Here is a 9,638-nt window from a genome sequence, read left to right on the forward strand (position 1 = left end):
ATAAATAGAATTACTTTTACATTTTTTTATCGTTTTCTATTTATTTAATTATTCACTTACATCTTGAATTTTGTTGAGATAGTATTTTACGTTTGTTGTCAGATGCTTGTTTATTTATCGTTATTGCCGTCATAGCTGAAAGATTTATCTATGATTTAGCTCTTATGAGATTCATTGTAGGACCAAAGAGGTCGGTCTACCTTTAGGGATGCTATTTCCATTATAAGTAAGCAGAGTCAACATGAAGCGATTAGCCTCATAAAGAGCCCGTGAGCCGTTTAATCTTTCAACCTATAGCTTTTGATTCTCTTAACATGTCTTGACAGAAACAAGGACAACGAATAATAGTTCCTTTTTCCTCCAGATAACTCGAAAGACAAAACATTTATAAGTGAATTATTAGGTAATTCCACACTGGTTGAGCTGTCGAACGATGCCTTATCTTTCGAGACTGTCCACCTGTTGTGGATTCGGATATCTTCTTTTAGTACCATGTCCTATATGGGATCATGATGTGTTTCAACATGATTAGATCATGTTATGTATGTATGTGTATGTACACTGGTAAAGGTTGTCAAACCAGGTTTGTCTTAAGTCAGACCTTCGCTTGACCTCTTAACCGATAAAAGTTAGCCCTTGATTGCTATCTCCCGCGGTTTGTAGTGATGCTGTCTAAAATGGAACTTGAGCTTTACATGTAGGTCTTTATCTCGTCTTGATATTAAATGAGGGATAAATTATTTATTATTAATTAAAATGAAATAATTAAACCCTATTCTATAGAATTCTAGACGTATTGTTTCGTTCAAGAATAGAAGCTCGGAACCGTTGCGAACTTCATGGGGTGGTATTAAAACAAAGCATTAGGGTACGTGTGTATTATTATAGAAATTAAACGCTGAATTAATATGCAGAGGTGATACGTCATGCTGGAAACGTTGCGCTTTGAAATGGAAGGGGGATTATACTCCAATTGAATATATTTGATACTTGACACAATGTCTTTGAATAATTTGTTTATTTTTGGCTATTTTCACTTGGATTTCTTGACTGAATTATTCATTGACTTCCACGTGGATATAGGTTTTCAAAATCCCGCAAGAACTTTTTGATTTTCTGGAATAAAAAGTGTCCTACGTCACTCTCCAGATCTTTAATTGTGCACATGCAAAAAACCAGGCTGATTCATTACTCCGTTGCAGCATGATTTAAGAACAAATCGACGAGACAAGAAAGAACTCGAGACTGACATAGGCTGCTTTGTATTCAAAGAAATAAAGTATTTAAAAAAAATCACGGGGACAAAGTCGCGTGCACTGTCTAGTTTGATATAAAACCCACGGATCCATTGGACTAACTATTTCCATTAATTCGTAGAGTGTAGCTATTGTATAATATGACCCAAATCGAAGCTAACTCCGCGTTTTACTGAATCCTGATGAATAGAAAGGTCATTAAATCTTGTGATTTTTAATTGATCAAAATCCACGCATTGACGCCCAAATCAAGAATAACCGATCGCACTACAAAACTAAGCAACGCGTCACACTAAAATAATAGGAACTAAAAAAAATAACCCAAGGTGAATGCCGGAGCACGTTTACGTTTTAGAAATAATGAATCGGCCGAAAGGGTTCATATTAATGTAATAGGGGTGCAACCCTCTGTAATCATAGGTGATCTGACGGTCCGTATGTCCTTTTTTATCCTATAAATTAAACGTGGGATGGCTATTACGGACTACGGAGCTAGTTTTTGTCGGACATGTCGGATGTGTTTCTTTTTGTTTCTGTCCGCCGGTCTGTTGTTGAGTCATAATATGCAGCTAACCTAAAATGGTTTAGTGACATGCATACAAAAATATTATTTTAATATAGGTACTACCTACCTACTGGCTTTTTACTCTGCGACTTTGTACGTGTTAATTTAGGGGTTTAAAGATGCTATTGGGATTTGTCTAAATCGTTTTTTAGTTGAGATTCTACGTAATAGAGAGAATCTGCATGCAAAATCTTAAGTTTTTAGACCGAGTGGTGTGAGCTTTTCGGTTCAATTTCCTCAAATCCGTTCTTAGTGAGGGTCCATGCTATAAAGAAATTTTACATGCAAATAGCACAAGTTTTTAGACTTAGTAATTTAATACGATGATAGGTCAGTCAATAAGATTTTCCTTTTTATAAATAAAAATAACAAAAATATAGGCACAGTATAGATATGATAAACTTTTCGAAGAAAGAATGAACAATGAGTAATCGAGGGCAAAACACTCTAATCAAAGAAAAGGGTTAAGCTTTCAGGTGATGGTAAAGATTATATGTAAAATGTGATACAGTGCGTTATTTAACAAAAATATTCTGGTCCCAACCTCGATTCTCTTTCGTCACTCAAAATATTTTAAAGGCTCAAAGCTCAGGTTTCATCCGTTCTGCAGCTGTAGGATAAGTCTTACCAACAAGAGATTTTGTGTACCTACTGTACACAAAATACCTATTTTACTAAGTACTGGTTCATCGTTCACAGTGTACAAAAATGAGATCACTCAAACAAACTAGTTACCTTCTACACCTGAATTGTAATAATCAAAATCTCATTGGGAATCTGTTAAAAAAATTCAAAAACTTTTAGTTCCAAGCAATGGACACTAATTCAATTTTGATTCTTAACTCATAGCAATAGAGTTGAAAGTAGCGAGTTGTATTGTTATTTACAAACATCCAGGAAGAGTTTAACGACATATGTGTTCCAGTACACATGTGTCCAAACTTGTTATTGAAAGCGGACCAGATTTTACACAATTGAAGTTTTTGTTCGGATACCCCGCAACGAAACACGTTGTCCTCGAAAACACGAAAACAACCCTTTGAGCACTTGTTCCATCGATGAAGCGATGCTGTAGCTTGCTCTAAATCTAACTTTTTTGGAACAAATACACTAACTGCAAAAATAAGGACAATAGACAAATATAATGCTCATGCATGGTATTAGTCATTAATTGATGCACTAAAATTTTTCGCACGGTCTACGGTAATATAATAGTCGTACATTTTCTATCTATTATTATCTTTTATAATTTTATTACTACTGAGAGGGAATACTCTGGAATATAAATGAGGTAGCAAAAAAGAAGGATGGAAAACCAAAGAAAAGGTAAATGGATCGCGTGGAAGAGGATATGCGTGTAAAAGGGGTGCATATAATGCGTTGACGGATGACAAAAGTGAGTGGAGCGTGAGATAAGGTCAAGAAGAAGAAATAACTTTTCAATGCTTGTGGTCCATGGTAGAAGCGCATCTATGTGATATATCCAAGAGTCCAAACCATTTTTACATGCTTTTATTTTACTTGTTTTTAAGGAAACATATACCATAAACAGATTAAACAATTGAAATTGGTCAAATAAACTGGAAATTCGGTTTGTCTGTTATCGGTCACGGGGAGTTTTGTTAAGTCAAGATGATAATTATTATAATCATCAGTCCAAGAAATAGTAAAGTCCATAATCAGCGCGATCCAAGACGCCTAGTATAGGAAAATCCTTACTTTTAAGTACCTATTAAAATCATTTTGTTCACTTTTAAGTTTATCTGATGTGAAAGGTTTTTATAAACATCTATGAATAAATTTACAAATACAAATTCATGTTTTTAAGTTACCTGTGCCATATTTTAATAATATTCATAATTATTATAAATCCGTCTCGGTGGTCAAAATACCATTCAAAGAAGATTTTATAATTAGGATGGAACACTGGAAAACCAGTGTTCTATTTTAATTAACTGTTTTAATTTTAATTAACAAACTTATAGTTCCTACTTAATCTTTAATAGAGTTTTATACTGTTAATTAATAATTTGTGGTGTTCAGTGATATACATGTTATGTCTTTGATTGTGGTGAATTATAATTAAAATATGAGTTAAAATCTGGCAAAGTTAAATTTTTTAAACCTTTATTTTGATATTCATGAGTACTGTTAAAGGTTTTTCTGCATAACGCAATAAACTGGCAACTGTTTTGAATTCTAAATAAACGTTACTTAATTTAAATCAATATGCAAGTAAGTATATAAAAAAAACTTTAGGTAATAAACATTTATAGGCAGGTGGAAGATAAATGAAATTTTAAAGGTTATTAGAGAAATCTAACTAGTAAACAAATTAATAGGTATTTTTATTCATTTATCCTTGAATAACCACTTTATATTCGGTAGGTGCACCTGATACAAAACACCTTTCAATTTAGGACAGTAATATTGCTAACACATTTTTTGGCTTTTTGGCATTGCTTGGTGACATTTTGCACCTTCGCATCTTTCAAATAAAAAACTTACATAATAGCACCGAGAACCAAAATGGCAGACATACGATCTATAATAATCCAAAATAAAACTATACCTACTGAGAGGTCTAAATCTAATGCTGTCTTTTTCCGCAGGGGGTATTATGAAAGAGATACCAAACAAGAAAAGAAGAAGAAAGAAGCAATAATAATTTTGACTTGTCATTTTAATTAAAGATTGTGTATAATAGAATACGCCACATTGTTACCTTATTGTAGTTTAAAAAGTTTAGAGCCATTCTACTTCTGGTTTACACACATTTATTAATATATTATTGGGTAGGTACAATCTACATCACCCGCAACAGAATAGCAGATTCTGTTAGTTAAAACTTGGCAAAAACCTGAAATGTATCAAAATCGACTAGGTACTCTATAGTGCGTTTTTAGTGTAAGTATTATTATAATATTGTATGATGATACTTTCCAATATGGTAGGTAGGTGCTAGGTACTTATGTAATTCGTCGGTAAAAGCCCGTAAAAAAACACCCATTTAGCAAATTCAATAAATAATTTACAACGCCATAAAGAACAATTCGAAATTCAAACGCCGGGACGTCAATCGCGGATTTAATTTGATTGGACAAGCTCCCCCGGGATGAGCCGAGGATGCCCGAAATAGGGGAAATCAGGGAAAATAAAACTTTTATTGCATCACACGTGTTTTTGGCCCAGCTTAACTTGGTCTACCTCGCCTCTCTCCGACTGTGTATTTGTGAGGAATGTGAATGTAGATTTAAGAGATTCCGCGGGTCAAGCTATGCTGGTTATTGTTGTGGGGGACGTATGGTAACCAATCATGAGTCGATGTCGCATTGATTGGCATGGGGCGATTTGGCAATGCGCTTTGTATGGGGGTGAGTTTATTTTTCGGTGTGGGATGTGGGTGGGTCTCGAAAGTAGGTAACGATTGATTTGATTGTGCGGTTTTAGACCGATTTCAAATGTGGTAGAAAAATTTGACAGCATTACTTAATTCTGTCAAACGCAGATGACATAGATTCTAGCAGGCATCTCATTCATGAGAGTTTACCCCATTTACGAAAAATAATATTAAGTCCTTGTACTGTCTTCGCTACTTCAACTTGCTAGGTTGCCTGGTAGAGATTGCTCCAAGCAATAAGGCCGCCTTTGCACACAATTGTTTTTTCTGTTGTCTTCTTTCTGTGTTGTGTTCCTTTACATTTGTTTTTGTGTGCAATAAAGTGTTCTATCTATCTTTCTAACTATTTAATAGCTTGTAGGTACTATATCAATGAGCCTAGTTCTCCCGCGAATCTCTTAATAAATGTTGCTTTCTATTGCCTAATTTGAATATCTCGGCTACCGTTCATGGGATATGCTCTTAGATTTGACGCGATTTGCATACCACTACGTGGGAACGGGTAGCGTTACAGTATACCACAATACATTTTATTCTTTATACCTCTCAAGCTGTTTAATATATTCATTTATTCCTAATGCAAATTGTCTACGCATGTCTACGCATGATAGAATGTTACGCAAGTTTTTTTCAAATGTCGTATTATATTTTCTACATTATTTACGTAGGTACATAGTTGTTAAGATATGTTAATATAAGTGATAAAACGGTTAGTGGTTCCGAGATAAATTCTTATTTAATTAAATTTATTTCTTAACAAAATATTAACAAATTGTTCCGATAGTGAAGAGTTGGTAAGACAAATAACTTTTAGTGACTTATGTAGGTGTGTGAAGTATCTCAAGCTTTTGAATAGAAGTTATAATCTAAGCAAATTCAAAAAACGTTTTTTCTAACCAAACGGGGTATCAACCCCAAGTTAAGAAAAATACTCTCCTAACCGAATTTCCAAAAGAGTTTAAACAACACGTTATAGATAGTGCACAAGTATGTCCGCTAACACTAGTGAACTCTCTATTTTCTCACTTTCACAGTCTGATGGGACGGCAACCCGACACAACAGAAGAGAGATCAATGCCTTAACTAGACATGCGAGTATGTGAAACTTCCAATTTCCAAACTCCGTGCTGCTAACCTGCTAGGTACTAAGAATTTCTTGAAAAAAAGTCCTGATAACTTTTTGGCTCAACCCGGAAGTCGAACCCGGTATCTTCAGACCCACAGCCGAATAAACTAAACACACGACCTAAGCAGAAGGATTTTACAAGAAAATTAATAACTATAATTATACGTTATATTGTGACGCCTACAATCAGTCATTCTGGCTCGTGGTCACTACACTAGCGGCACGCTATGATGGCCGGTTTGACACATTACAATAGTGATGTGGAATGTCAATTTATTCTCGAACAAAAAACAATTAAGTTTTGTTTTTGTACCTGATTAAATAGGTTTAATAAAACAAAAATGTATATGTTTATTTAATTTATTTGAACGAACTGAATATTTGAACGAAAATGAATATACATACTTTATATGCACACAAGAAACATATGAATACAAAAGATACCAAAAAAGGTGCCACAAAAGGCCATAATTAATCAGATTCGTCCATACTACTATTTTCACTGTCGTCACTGCTATCATCACATACATTAATAATTATATGTTCGTTTTCTATAATATTATCTATTTTCACATCTCTTTCATAATCTTCCCTTATTAATTTAACAGTTCTATTCACAACCTTTTCCCAGTCTCCTTTAGTCACATGTTCACAAGCTTCTTCTAATAATTTTAGCATTTTTTTTGTGGTAAATGGGGGTTCTGTATTTCGAAGCAACGTCAATTCGAAACTGCTTTGTTTTGCATTGAGCATTGACGCGAGTTTGCCGGAGGTAGTAGTTGTGCTAGCCAGCGATCCTATGTGACGATCGTATTAGATTCCATTTTTAAAAATTTATTGATATTTTTTTGCGATTTCAGAGGTTTGTCCACATAGTGAAAATTGTTCATATTCACAAGTACATTCACCCCTTAAATGGTGCAAACTGATTTTTCTACACTTGTATACATTTAAGAAATCAATTTAATAAATAAATTTTGAGTCCTAAACCTAAAACTACATTCGATAAAATTTATGAATCTCTGCACATCACTATCGTCAATAAAGTAATACAATTATTTCCTTCAAAGTCGTTATCAATTAATACGGAACTTCATGAGCGGACAAACGTCAAACCGGCCATCATAGCGTGCCGCTAGTTTAAGATTATTATTTGACCTCTCTAGGGCTCTCTATTGCTGATCCAAAGGTCATCAAAATCTATACCAACGCAGCAGTATTTCAATTATAATACCGCAATAAAATTTAATATCATATTGTATGCTACGCCTACACGAAGGTTTCTGTAAGTTTCGAAATCTTGTATTTATGACATCTCTCTATTTACGATTCTAACAAAACCAGTAAATTGTAAAACGCTGGCGGCTTTCCTGTGGATCTCCCTACAATTTTGTAATTAACACACTTGGTAAGCCACATATATTTGCTTTATATATAAGCACTCATTATAAAATTGTAACTGAGCGGATTACATTACATTTATAAAAACAAGGGTTTTATAACTCAAAAAACCCCCGACAGAAACCTCTATAAGAAAACTAGAAAAGAGCTGATAACTTTCAAACAGCTGAACCGATTTTCTTGGATTATAGCTAAGAACACTCGATCAAGTCACCTTTCAACCAAAAAAAAAAGTAAATTAAAATCGGTTCATTTGTTTAGGAGCTACGATGCCACAGACAGATACACAGATACACCGATACACACGTCAAACGTATAACACCCCTCTTTTTGGATCGGGGGTTAACAAGGGTTTTAAAAGAAGGGTGTGTTTGAAAAGACAACTGCCAAGTTTCTTGCTGGTTCTTTTCGGTAGGAACGATATCGACCTGTGGTCTATGGTTGGGGTACTAACATATTATCTTTTTTTAACCCCCGACCTAAAAAGAGACGTGTTGATAAGTTTGACGTGTGTATCTGTGTATCCTAAACGAATGAACCGATTTTAATTTAGTTTTTTTTGTTTGAAAGGTGGCTAGATCGAAAGTTTTCTTAGCTATAATCGAAGAAAATCGGTTTAGCCGTTTGAAAGTTATCAGCGCTTTTCTAGTTTTCTTATAGAAGTTTTTGTGTCAGAGGTTTTTTAAATTTTGAGTTATCTTTCTACATAATGAAAAGTTCAGAAACGCGGTTCGTGCTTACAGTCTAAGTGCATATTAAGTACGAATACATAATGGTTTCAGCTTTCCTACTCGGTTTCAGCTTTATTGAGCAGCTTTGCAGCCTTGCAAATAACTATTGACTGCTCAAAAGCACTTGTAAAAGATTGTTTGAAGAAAAATTGATTCTATTCTAAACCACACACTATCTAGGCATATTCGCGTGCATGGTCATTTTCGCGTCAGGGTCTTATCGCACTGCAACATTATAATGATAGGTTTACTGTTTAGCGTTAATTGAACAGCAAAAAATCCGTCAGTGCTCATTAGCAAGTCGCAGTGTTTTTAGGCTTTTTATTGTTTAATTATACTGCACAAGTACAGTATAATAACGCCAGCGTTATCTTAAGAACGCTTATTATGCGAAATTTCATACCTTAAGGAGCATTATTAGATGTCTATCTGCAATAATTATAAACGAATACTTACGACCGACGTTCAGTGTAATGTGCTTAGGTATTTTTATTTCTCTTTACATTTAACAATGTAAATGCAAACTTATTTTTTTGTTTTTAATAAGTATAGGTATATTTTTTTTACACAAAAGGTCATTAATATTTAACAATGTTAAGAGGGCTCTCTCCGTCACTCGTTTCATACAATCGTAGTTCCGATTTCATTTGAATATTAAGCAACATAGATATTAGTTTCTAGAATATGTCTGCAAAATTTCATGGACTTTGGTTGCTTAATATTCAAATGAAATTGGAACTACGATTGTATGAAACGAGTGACGGAGAGAGCCCTGTTAAGGCAAAGTTATTTTTTTTTTGTTTTTAATCATTATAACCTACCTATTTGTTTACAAAAGGGTTACTAATAACAACAGTAGGAGTGCGTGTAGCGTTCCTCCTCGTCTCAAACCACCTCCGGTTCTCTAGTGAACGAGGCTCTCCTTTCAGAATGAGAAGGGTTTAGGCCATAGTCCACCATGCTGGTAAAGTGCGGATTGGCAGACTTCACACACCTTATAGAACTGTTTTAACAGATTTTAAGGTAAGTAACTGATTTTTGAATTTATCGGTTAACCAAAATAACTTTTTTATTAATTTTCGTACAACAAAACATAAAATCGAATACGAAAAATATTATCTTGTCTAATCATCACACTTAAATTTTTGTTGGAATGATG

The sequence above is a fragment of the Maniola jurtina genome, chromosome 9, assembly GCF_905333055.1.
Source record: "Maniola jurtina chromosome 9, ilManJurt1.1, whole genome shotgun sequence".
In the NCBI taxonomy this organism is placed as follows: Eukaryota; Metazoa; Arthropoda; class Insecta; order Lepidoptera; family Nymphalidae; genus Maniola; species Maniola jurtina.